Source organism: Triticum aestivum, chromosome 6D, assembly GCF_018294505.1.
Source record: "Triticum aestivum cultivar Chinese Spring chromosome 6D, IWGSC CS RefSeq v2.1, whole genome shotgun sequence".
Taxonomy (NCBI): Eukaryota; Viridiplantae; Streptophyta; class Magnoliopsida; order Poales; family Poaceae; genus Triticum; species Triticum aestivum.
The window spans coordinates 100,718,768-100,729,873 of NC_057811.1; positions in this window are offsets into that span (position 1 = coordinate 100,718,768).

Here is an 11,106-nt window from a genome sequence, read left to right on the forward strand (position 1 = left end):
AATAGGCCTAGCTTGGGTATTCTTCAAAAAGAAATACTGGGCTACCTATTTTCCCAAAGAACTGGTGCATGAGCATTTAGCTTTATTTATTTATTTACTTATTTATGTTTAGGGGACCATGAGCATGTACCTGGGCCGGATTCATGTGAGAGCCTCCCTTCCAGTTAATTATGGGCTTCTCTATTGGGCCTTCATCAGTGGGCTGCATGTTATCAACAAGTGGAAAATGTGTTCCGTACGAAAAATAGTATGCGCTACGTACGGTACGGGGCACTAAAGGATCGAACCGTGCAACGACTTCCAAAACATTGTGTTTGTCGTTCTAACAACACATTTATTCAACCAACAGACGAAATATACTACTGATTGTACATTGAAAACAGCAGCAGCAGCAACCAGGGCTGGGGGTGCAACAGAAGCAGTAAGCAGGCCAGAAGAGTGAAGACGCAGCTCTCTCTTCCAAACCAAACATCAGCCATCATTACAAAAGGGCTACCAAAAAGAACAAGTGTATGCATCAAACTAAATAAAGATCCTACTACACCAAGTGTACGCATCTAACTAACTGGCTCAGTTAGACGTTACTATTTATTAAGCTGTGGAGATTGGCTGACGGCTTGAACCAGATGGGTGCCTGACGGGGGAAACTCCAGCCAGCAGGTCGAAGTCTGATACTTGCGACCCTCTCTCCTACTTTGGGCTGCAGAGCGTGGCGGCACATATCAGGGTATGGTGCATGCAGAGACGCATGGTACGCTGTGTACACACAGTTTTGCCTGATGAACGAAACCGCGCTGCCATCATGATCCTTGCCGTCGGTTATCTCCTGGTTAATCGGATAATTCAGTCCGACAAACAGAGAGCGTGTACCAAGGCTACTTACCAGCCTCCAGTCAAAAATTCCTGAAGGCCCAGAGAAGCTGGGATCCTGCTCAAAGACCTTGCAGTGACTGTGATTGTATTCCGCGAAACAACACGTCCGGTACGTGCGAACGATCATCAATCTTTCGCCGTCGTCTGATCGAGCCAGGAACCACCTGCAACTGCCATGCCGCTTTTCTTTGAAAGGTTCTGGGATTAGGAAGGGTAGGGACACCAGGCGGCCTACAACATCATATCAAGTTGGAGTCAAATAAAAAAGGGCTCTTGATTTAGTCAATCTTAAGAACAGCATGTTATGAGCATGAATATTTTTTCAGCAAATGTTGACAGTAATATAAGCAAGCCATCATGATATCATAGGAAAGTAACATACTGCTGTAACAGCCGTTTGTAGCGATGACTGGAGTAGGCCAGCAATACGTCCAGCCATAGAAGGAGTCGACAGCGTAAATGAAGCCCTTGTGTTCAATGGCATCAGAGAACCATGGAGGATGTATGATCCTGCGATGGACGTGCAGATTTATCCACTTACCGCAGTGACCTGTCAGATAGGCGAGACCGCGGTTGAAGAACGCAATTAGCCTGAAGTCTTTATAATTCGCAGATCTTGTGGGCACTTGGCAGATTACAACCTTGAGCAAATCAAACTTGGTATCATGTTGGCTACTGTAAGATTCTGAGTATTCTGGGCCGCGGTGCCGAAGCAGTGCAGTGTTAATCAAAGGAAGGGGGATCAATCGCCGGGTGTAGACCTTCACGAGCATCCAGCTGCCGCGACCGTCGACGAGCACCATCCAAGACGTGTTCATGCCGACCCGGTACATACCGTTAATGTAGTTGAGGCTGACGGGGACTGGATCGCAGTCAAGGGGGTTGATGCTCGCCACCCTACGACTGTTATGCTGCATGACACGCCGTTTCTGTAGATCAGGCGGCATCAACAAGCAAGAAGCTGGCTTAAAAAGCTCCGGCCTGAGGGCTTTGAGTAAACGATACAGCCCCGACGAGCACGCGGCGAGCGGCATGGTACTGAGATTGTCCACACGCGAAACAATGAGCTTGATTACCTCTATGGGGAGCGAATTCCAGCCACTCTTTCGGCGGATGCTGCTCGGTTCTGCCATTGTTAGTGCTTGGGTTTCGGACGAGGGGGGAGGCGCCATAGCGGGGATGGAAGATTGGACGAGATTATGTGCGGACAAAGATGGAGAAGCGAATATGTGCCGCAGGAAGTGGACAGGTGATGATGACTACAGCATGCCGCTTGACTTACGAGACACACACCAGCAGCGTAGGGTCATGTCGATGCCAGACAACTTGCTTGAGTGATCACAGTACTGGTACTCCCTAAAGTGCTATGCCCTAACTTGCTTGAGTAGAGTAGTAGAGTAGGACTCTGCTCTACTACTAGCACCGGAGGATTAGTATATTCTAATCTAAAATAGTTACAAACTTCAATGCCCGAGCGTGGAACGACTATGAACCGTGCTCAAAGACCGTGTCTACGTGGTGTTTGGACATGGGCGACAACCTCAACGCCAACGGTGCTGCTCCCGTTGCACCATATGTGTTTCTGTCCTTCCTGTTCGAAATCGTGGTAGAGTTCATGTTTCTACTCTATATCCTACTACTATGCTAGTCCACATGATTAGTTTCATTTCTGTTATAGCCGTCATGATTTATTTTGTGCTTATTCGGATTAAATCTCGTAGTAACTTGCTCATATATTCAACTGGCGCAACGTCCCCTACAGCCACTCCTGTTTCATGGACGGCCTGGTCGATGCCTCCAAGGAGCCCTTCGTCCACTGCTATGAGTGCCCGATGCCGTTTTGTGGCTCGCCGGCGGACATGGTGCATCACCTCACGGATGCGTGCAGCGGTCACTGCTGGCCCTTGGCGGAGAACATCAAGTACGAGACGTGCTACCCGTTCACCATGCCGGAGTCGCTGGAGGATCACCGCCGCCTGCTAGTCTCGGAGGAGGACGGCAGCGTCTTCCTCTTGATCGTGGGCAGGAGTAATCCCATGTGTAAAAACTAATGATATCTTGAGAATTTTATCGGAAAATAGTATGTCGACCATTTCATCGAAAAAATGATATGTCGAGAAAGATGATAGAGGTGAGGAGGAGTGGGGCGTGGTGGTGACTGGTGGTCGGACTGGGCGGAGGCATGGGGATGGACGGCGCCGGCAGCGGCCACCATGCCAGATTGTTCCAGAGACTTCCTTTTGTAATTGCTCAGCAATGAGGTTGTGGGAGATAAGGATGAACGAGGCAAGGCCTTATCTGTAAATGTGGAGAGAGGAGCGGGTATCTTTTGTAAATTTGTCATAGTTTGCTTTCTATCCGTCAGATATAGATCGGACAATCTATATTATAAGATGGCAGGCGCACCATCATCACCAACTCGGTTTTTTCTCTACTCCTACTCCTATAAAAGACTCAGTTGGTGATGATGGTGTGTCTGCCATCCGCCATTTCTGACCATTAGATCTGCATCTAACGGCTGTGATGTAAGTTGTGGACTTTTGCAACAATTCCCACTTCTCTGCTCCAGTTTACACAAAACCCCTTAGTATCTTGAAACCAACCACATTCCTCCCTTACTTCATCAAAACAGCCCAAAGAATATATTTGGAGTGAAACATAAGATTTTTTTAGTGATATGTATATCAAAAGTAAACTGTTTTCTTTCAAATTTGTGAATATGTATTATTCTACTTTGGATCTGTTGCAACGGACGGGCTCATAGTTATAAAGGTTTATCTCTTGCATTCTCCGCAACCAACACCTAGTGTACTGGTCCGGGCCGGATGCTCGCAGCCCGATGACCTGAGTTCGAATTCTGTCCTAAACTTTAGCTTTTTATATTTTTTTAATATATACTACTTCTTTTGCTACTGTACTGGCAGTGGAACCCACAGAGTACTTAGAATACAGGATTAAGGATGGATTTGTTTCTTTTTAACTTTCTGTACGAATCTGTAGCCAGCCTGCAAGTCATGTACACTGTACTGACAGTGGAACCCACAGAGTACTTAGAATACAAGATTAAGGATGCAATTAACTTTTTATAGAGGGAGAATCATACACGCAATTAACTCAAATGGATTGGACGTGACTCTATTATTCTCCAACTGCAACCGACAAATTTCCTCCCGCGGGCCAGAGTAGGTTTCTCGGTTTGCATGCGGGTTTAACGGAGGGGTTTGATGGAGGCGAGGAGGCGTGTTCAGCCGGGCGTGCAGTGGACGGCGCAGTACTATTCGATTTGACAACTACAACTAGTATATTATAAAAAACAAAGAAGAGTAGTAGAGATAGAGATAAGAATAGAGACTAGGGAGGAGCACCATCTACTGCTTCGTGGGCTACTCCTGCGCTCCATTCGGCGGCCGCAACGTCCCCTACAGCCACTCCCTCCTGCGCTCCATTCGGCGGGCGCTGTTGAAATTTGGGGAGCGCACTCTCGCGACTGCTAGCAGCGACGACTTCACCGACGACGACTTCTTCCCCTTCCTCGGCAACCTCTTCCTCAACGACATGAGCGACAACCTCAACGCCAATGGTGCTGCTCCCGTTGCACCGTATGTGTTTCTGTCCTTCCTGTTCAAAATCGTGGTAGAATTCATGTTTCTACTCTATATCCTACTACTATGCTAGTCCACATGATTAGTTTCATCTCTGTTATAGCCGTCATGATTTATTTTGTGCTTATTCGGATTAAATCTCCTAGTAACTTGCTCATATATTCAACTGGCGCAACGTCCCCTACAGCCACTCCCGTTTCATGGACGGCCTGGTCGATGCCTCCAAGGAGCCGTTCGTCCACTACTATGAGTGCCCGATGCCGTTTTGTGGCTCGCCGGCGGACATGGTGCATCACCTCACGGATGTGTGCAGCGGTCACTGCTGGCCCTTGGCGGAGAACATCAAGTACGAGACGTGCAACCCGTTCACCATGTCGGAGTCGCTGGAGGATCACCACCGCCTGCTAGTGTCGGAGGAGGACGGCAGCGTCTTCCTCTTGATCGTGGGCACCGGCGAGGCCCGCGCAGGCCGCCGCCCCGTCCCTGTAATGTGCGTCAGGGGCGACGCCGCTGACGCTGACACTGACACGAGGCCGATGTACGGGTGCGTGGTCAGTGTTACTACCCCTCCGGGTCGCGTGGGCGGCGACACTGGCCTCATCGAACGGACTTGGACTCTGGGGAGGTGGGACTATCCCGCCAATGTGGACTTGAAAAACCCATGGCCTCCTTTACCCACCGACGCGGTGCACGGGGACTCCAAGGAGGTTCACCTGGACATACGCATTATCAAGTTAAATGTTGATCATTACTCTTCGCTCAATGTAATCCGCTGTGTAAGCATGTGGAGACTTCCATGCACGATCTTGCTCTATTGGAGTATCGCACATGAATAAAAGTGTATCCGTTTATGGTTTAGTCTAGAATCTTCCATGTATGAATTTTTACTACAGTACTGGTGAAAGACTTACGATGAACCATTTCTTACATCTCCTCTGCCCGCTTGCAAGTCATCCTGATTTAATCCCTCCGTCTAGGTGTATAAGGGCATGGTTAATATTACTTAATAGTATAGCCAACTGTTGACAATAAGAAAGTGCCATGTCATCTGTAGCCAACATGTATAACAATCGATACTCAAAAACTAATTCTTAAAGATCATTTCTTACAAAGCACAATAAGTGTTATTTCTTCACAAGTTTTGGATGCAGGTTGAACAGTTGAACACTTTTGTTTGCAAAAGATACCTTTTTATCTATTTCACCCGGATGTTTGTGAGCTCTAGAGATGAAATAATATCCGAAGAAACCTATCGATACCCGTTACACATGAGATGACCCCCACATCCTTTGTCAAAATAAACAACTCCCCGATCAATGCATTTCACTCTTCGGTGCAACGCACGGGCACCTTACTACTATAGATTAGTACGACCAAAAATTGAACTAACATTATATATAGTACGATAAATGCTGATGCATGTCACCTAAAATTATATCATTCAAAACTATGTTCAAATACGAATCCAACGATATAGTTTTTGTTGACATGCACTAACATTTTGTCAGTTAAATCTTCAGTCAAATTCAATGGGGGACTAATAAACCACGACCGATGTAGTACAAGTGTAGAGGGCGGCGCTGCACGGGAGTCTCACCTCTCACCCCGCTCGTGGCGCGGCAGTAAAGCCGTCATATCACAAAACCCAACCACTCCCAGTAATAAGTGGCCTGGTAAAATAAACGGACAAGCAACCATCACATCCCTCCGTCTTTTTTGCATTTCATCTCTCTGCATTTACTTTCTCCGGTTCATCTCGCACACTCGATCCCTAGCTACTACTCCTAGGGCCAGTTCTTTTGGCGGCTTCCCCAGCTTTTCCCACAAGACTAGTCACAGTGGAGAGTAACAATAAGGCGCCTCACTCATTTATTTGGGCTTCTAAACTACTACTCCGTCCTGGTTTATTCCTCACCATTGTAATTTGTGCTAAATTTTGACCAAAGATTTAACTGGTTTATTCCTCACCATTGTAATCCCTCCGTCTAGGTGTGTAAGTCATCTTACGAAAACCAAATAATCCCAAAACACTTAGGCGCGGTGCATTAACTTCTACCTCGTTTCTTGTTTCTTGACATATCAACCAATAAGAGATAAAGAGTGTGCATGCTTTTAATGACTTGAGATATCAAACACGACATGCAGTGGTTAGTTCATTGCATGCAATACTATTAATTAGCAAATAAACATTAACGTTTCTCGTTTTCTCCTCCTCCTTGGTCACGGTGCACAGCCTAAGATGACTTACTCACCTAGACGGATGGAGTAGTGCATGTGACATGCACTAACATTTCATTAGTTAAATTTATGATCAAAATTTGACACAGATTACAATGGGGACCAATAAACCAGGACGGAGGTAGTAGTTAGAGCATGGTTAATAGTATAGCCAGCTGCTGGCTATAAGCCAGTGCCATGTCATCTACAGCCCATCTTATAGCCAACATGTACAATAATAGATCAAAAGAGTGTACTACTTTTTTATTATGTGGCCCACTTCTCATTCTCACAAAGTGCCTAGGAGCACGTGCTAGAGCTGGCTCTTCACGAAGAGCCCGCTTACCTTCTCTCTCCTCTTCTCTTTCCTCCAACTAAGCAGAAATATACTAGTTTATTTCTTATAGCCCGCTGACTCAGCTCTATTGTACTTGCTCTTATGGGATTACTAATCTAGAAGCCTAAAAGAACTGGCCCCTGGTACTCCTACTAGTAGTAGTACTCAAGTTGGAATTCCAATTGCACGGCACAACTTGTTAGGCAAAAAATTCGATACAGGGTGTAGGAAGCGGTTTGGGAATTTGCATGCCTTTCCAACCAGTGAGATACTCCGTACAAAGTACGACAGAGAAATAACCACAGAGAAGGAAGCTAAAAGTAAACAATCAAACGAGCATTTTTGCATTTGTTTTGCATTGAATCGTTTCACAAGCTTGACTAGTGCTGTTTTTCTACTTTTACAAAAACCGCATCGTAATGTTAAAACGTGCATTTGCACGTACATAAGTAATAGTAGTACTCCCTCCGTCTAGGTGTATAAGTCTTCCCTCCTTCTTGGTCACGGTGCACAACCAAAGATGACTTATTGACCTGGACGGAGGGAGTAGCACAGTCTGCAAGCATATATCGAGAGAGACGTGTAGTGCGATAGTATATAGTAAAGTTTGTGCTATATGCACGTACTTGCAAAATGCGTACGAATACACAAGGTTTCCAAACTTTCCCTTTTACATACTTAATTAAGGACGCTAAAAATTCCTGAACGTTCGGGATTTATCATTTGCGTCCCAAAACTAATGAGATCGCCTTACGAAACAAAAATTATACTCCTCCTAAAAGCCACGACGCTCGCAGGAGCGCTTGCGGCGCGCCACGAGTGCCCTGGTGCGCGGCCGTTTCCCAGCGCGCCGACACAACGCCTCTTCCTCAGCCTCGCAACTCGCGAGGTGCTGATTGGCGGCTTGCCGGCGGGCGAGCGCGATCTCACCGGTGTGGTGATCCGGCGCCAACAGGTACTCCTCCTCGCTGGAAGCGTGCACCCGGTCCACGTACCGCCAAGCGTAGATGAGGCGCTTGGGCCCGACTGCACTCAGGGCGTCGGCACGGGCGTCCTCCGCCACCCTCACGGCCCTCGCACGAGCCTTCTGCCAAAGAGCCAATTGCCTGACTCTCTCGGACGCGACATAGGCCTCCCAGGCAGCTTGTTCCGCGGTGCGCTTCTCTTCCTCGGCCTTCTTCTCCGCCTCTATTTTGGCGTGCTCTGCTGGAGGCAAAGCCTCCCACAAGGCGACATCCATTTCTTTCCAAAGCTCCTCAAGGCTGGGGGGCTCGGCGGGCGGCGCGGCGTTCTCCTCGTAGTGGGGAGCCGACGCGTCCTCCGGCGCGCGTGCTGGCGAGATTGGGAACGCCGACGCGTCCACCTCGACGCGTCGCGGCGAGGAGCGGAACACCGACGCGTCCTCCTCGACTAGTGGCGGTGAGGAACGGAACGGCGACGCGTCGCGTCGCTGGCGAGGAGCGGAACACCGACGCGTCCTCCTCGACTAGTGGCGGCGAGGAACGGAACGGCGACGCGTCGCGTAGCGGCGAGGAGCGGAACACCGACGCGTCCTCCTCGACTAGTGGCGGCGAGGAACGGAACGGCGACGCGTGACCGTCCGCGCGGTGTAGCGAGGGGCTCCTAGGGCTTGGGAGGGGCGATGCCATGGTGGTCGACGTGAGAGGGAGGGGGAGGAGATAGCGATGAACGTGAACGTGAGGGGGAGGAGATAGCGATGTTGTGGGAGGCGCAGTATTTATAGCGAGCAATGGCACACCTACGTAAGATATGGACTGAGCTGCACTGACTTAACTGCAGGTCCAGTTGCGTCACTGACATGTGGGCCAGACCCCTGTTGGGCCCATATGTCAGTGACCCAATGCACCTGCAGTTAAGTAACAGCTACGTGGGCATATTTGTTGGAGTAAATTACGGGGGAGCGAAGGGGTGGAAATATTGCTGGTCACAACGGATTGGACGAGCGTGGGGGGAGGAGAGTCATGCATGCAGATTTTTTCACACGGGGTGGAGTGGTGGGACCGCCGGAGGGAGAAGGAGAGTTTGGCAGGCATATTGTTTCCACACATGGAGAGGAAAAGATTTGGAGACGAACGGGCTTCCTGCAGGTATGGGGAACGGTGCATAATAAGTCATCTTGCATGCCGGGCTAGGTATAGTCTCAAGTCATTAAAAACATACACGCCCCACACATGTTCATATTTCAAGGTGCACTAAATTATTGCATGCGATGATTAAGGCTGGCCATAATGGTGGTATCTTAGCTGGTATCATGCACACGGGAATAGCAAACATGCTGATGTGGCAAAGAATTAAAGAAGAGAGGGGGGTTAGAGTAACTAGTGTTCATGCATGCATTGGTAAACACATTTTTTCGTGAAGAACGACAACACTAGTTGAGTACTTTTGCAGACTTCAAAAACTATTCCACCGCCTCTACTATCTTGCTAAGAGTAGGTGAAATTTTTGAATCGAGCCCTTTAAACTAGAAGGGAGGTAGTGGTACAATAAGGCTAGTCATAGTGGGGAGTAACTTAGACTAGTAACATGCATATGTTACTAGTCTACTCCCTCCGTCCGGTGAAGAGTGTACATCTAGAAATTTTAGGACAAATTATGGAGTTGAATAAAAAATGCATTGGAAAGGTGCAAGCCACCATCTCTCTCCTCTTTAATTACCTAACTCCCAATGAGCTAAGTGCATGTAGAAATTAAGAAGATCATGTGTAGATTGCTATTGATCTTGATTACCGTGTGATGAGAGAGAAGTATTTTTTTCCCACTTTAAAGTGCATTGGGAAGATAAAAGTACATTCTTTTGTGGACAAATTTTGAAGCTAGATGTACACTCTTCACTGGACGGAGGGAGTATGTTACTACCTCTATAGTGCATAGTATCATAGGTGGTCTCATTTATTGCCATGCATGACACATAGTAGCAGCACATTTATTATGTTACGGTATCTACCTATGTTACTATAATCATCTCTCTCTTATACTCATTATAATCAGTATTGTAGATATTGATATTTTTAGTATAAATTTGGTTGTGGGATTTCATTGATGCCTGTCAAAGCATGGAGGAAGCGGAGCTTAGGGCTTGCATTGCCGGTCTCTACATAGGTATTTCTCTTCATAATCCTGTAATTTTAGAGACTGATTGCGCTTTTGTGGTAGCGTCTCTTGCATCGGGGGACTATGACAGGTCTGCTATGCGTGACCTGAAGATGAAAGCATTGAGCATCTCGAAGTTGATCAACAATCTTCAATTGTCAAAGATTAGCCGTTCGGCCAATAAGGTGGCACACTTAATCGCTAAGTATAGCTTTGACAATAGATTAGATGGTATTCTTGTAAATAACGTACCGCCCTGTGTGGTGAATATTGTATCGAATGAGTGTACTGGTGTGGCTGGTTAATTAATATAAGGTGGTGTTCAAAAAAAGTATAAATTTGGTCAAACACTTTGCAAACGGTTGACGGGAGTAAAAAGGACCAGAGGGAGTATCATGCATGCGGAGTAGGCAAAAAAATTGCTTGTCTAAAAAAAGGCAAAAAAATTGCTCATTTATAGCCGGTCGAAGTCTCAAAGGGCGCGACCGCGCGAGGGAGGCGAAGGTCGTGGGAGGCGCGACGTTTGACGGAATTAAGTGAAGTTACATCCACGCGCCGGCATGGCGTGCGAACAGGCAGAAGCTATACCGTCAGGCCTACGATATGGGTCTAGTAGACATGACATCTAGTGGGTCCCGCATAGTTCTCGAGAACTCTTTGGGGGCTTGCAGCCGTTTATCCACCGGGCAAGCCAGCAACCCCACGCCGTTCGCACGCCCTACTCGTCCCCGTCTTCTACCTTACAACAGTTCGCTCCCAGTCGTCCCGTCCTTTCACATTAGTTCGCTCCCAGTTTTTTTTGCGGGGTACAACAGTTCAACTTCTCCTAACCCTCCTCCAAAATCCATGGCCTCCCAAATCTCCATGGTCGCCGCTGAGTACCAGGTTAGAGCCATCACCGGCGATCAGTTCATCGTCATCTACACACGTGGATCCGAGACGGTGAAAGCATGGCTTGCTCGC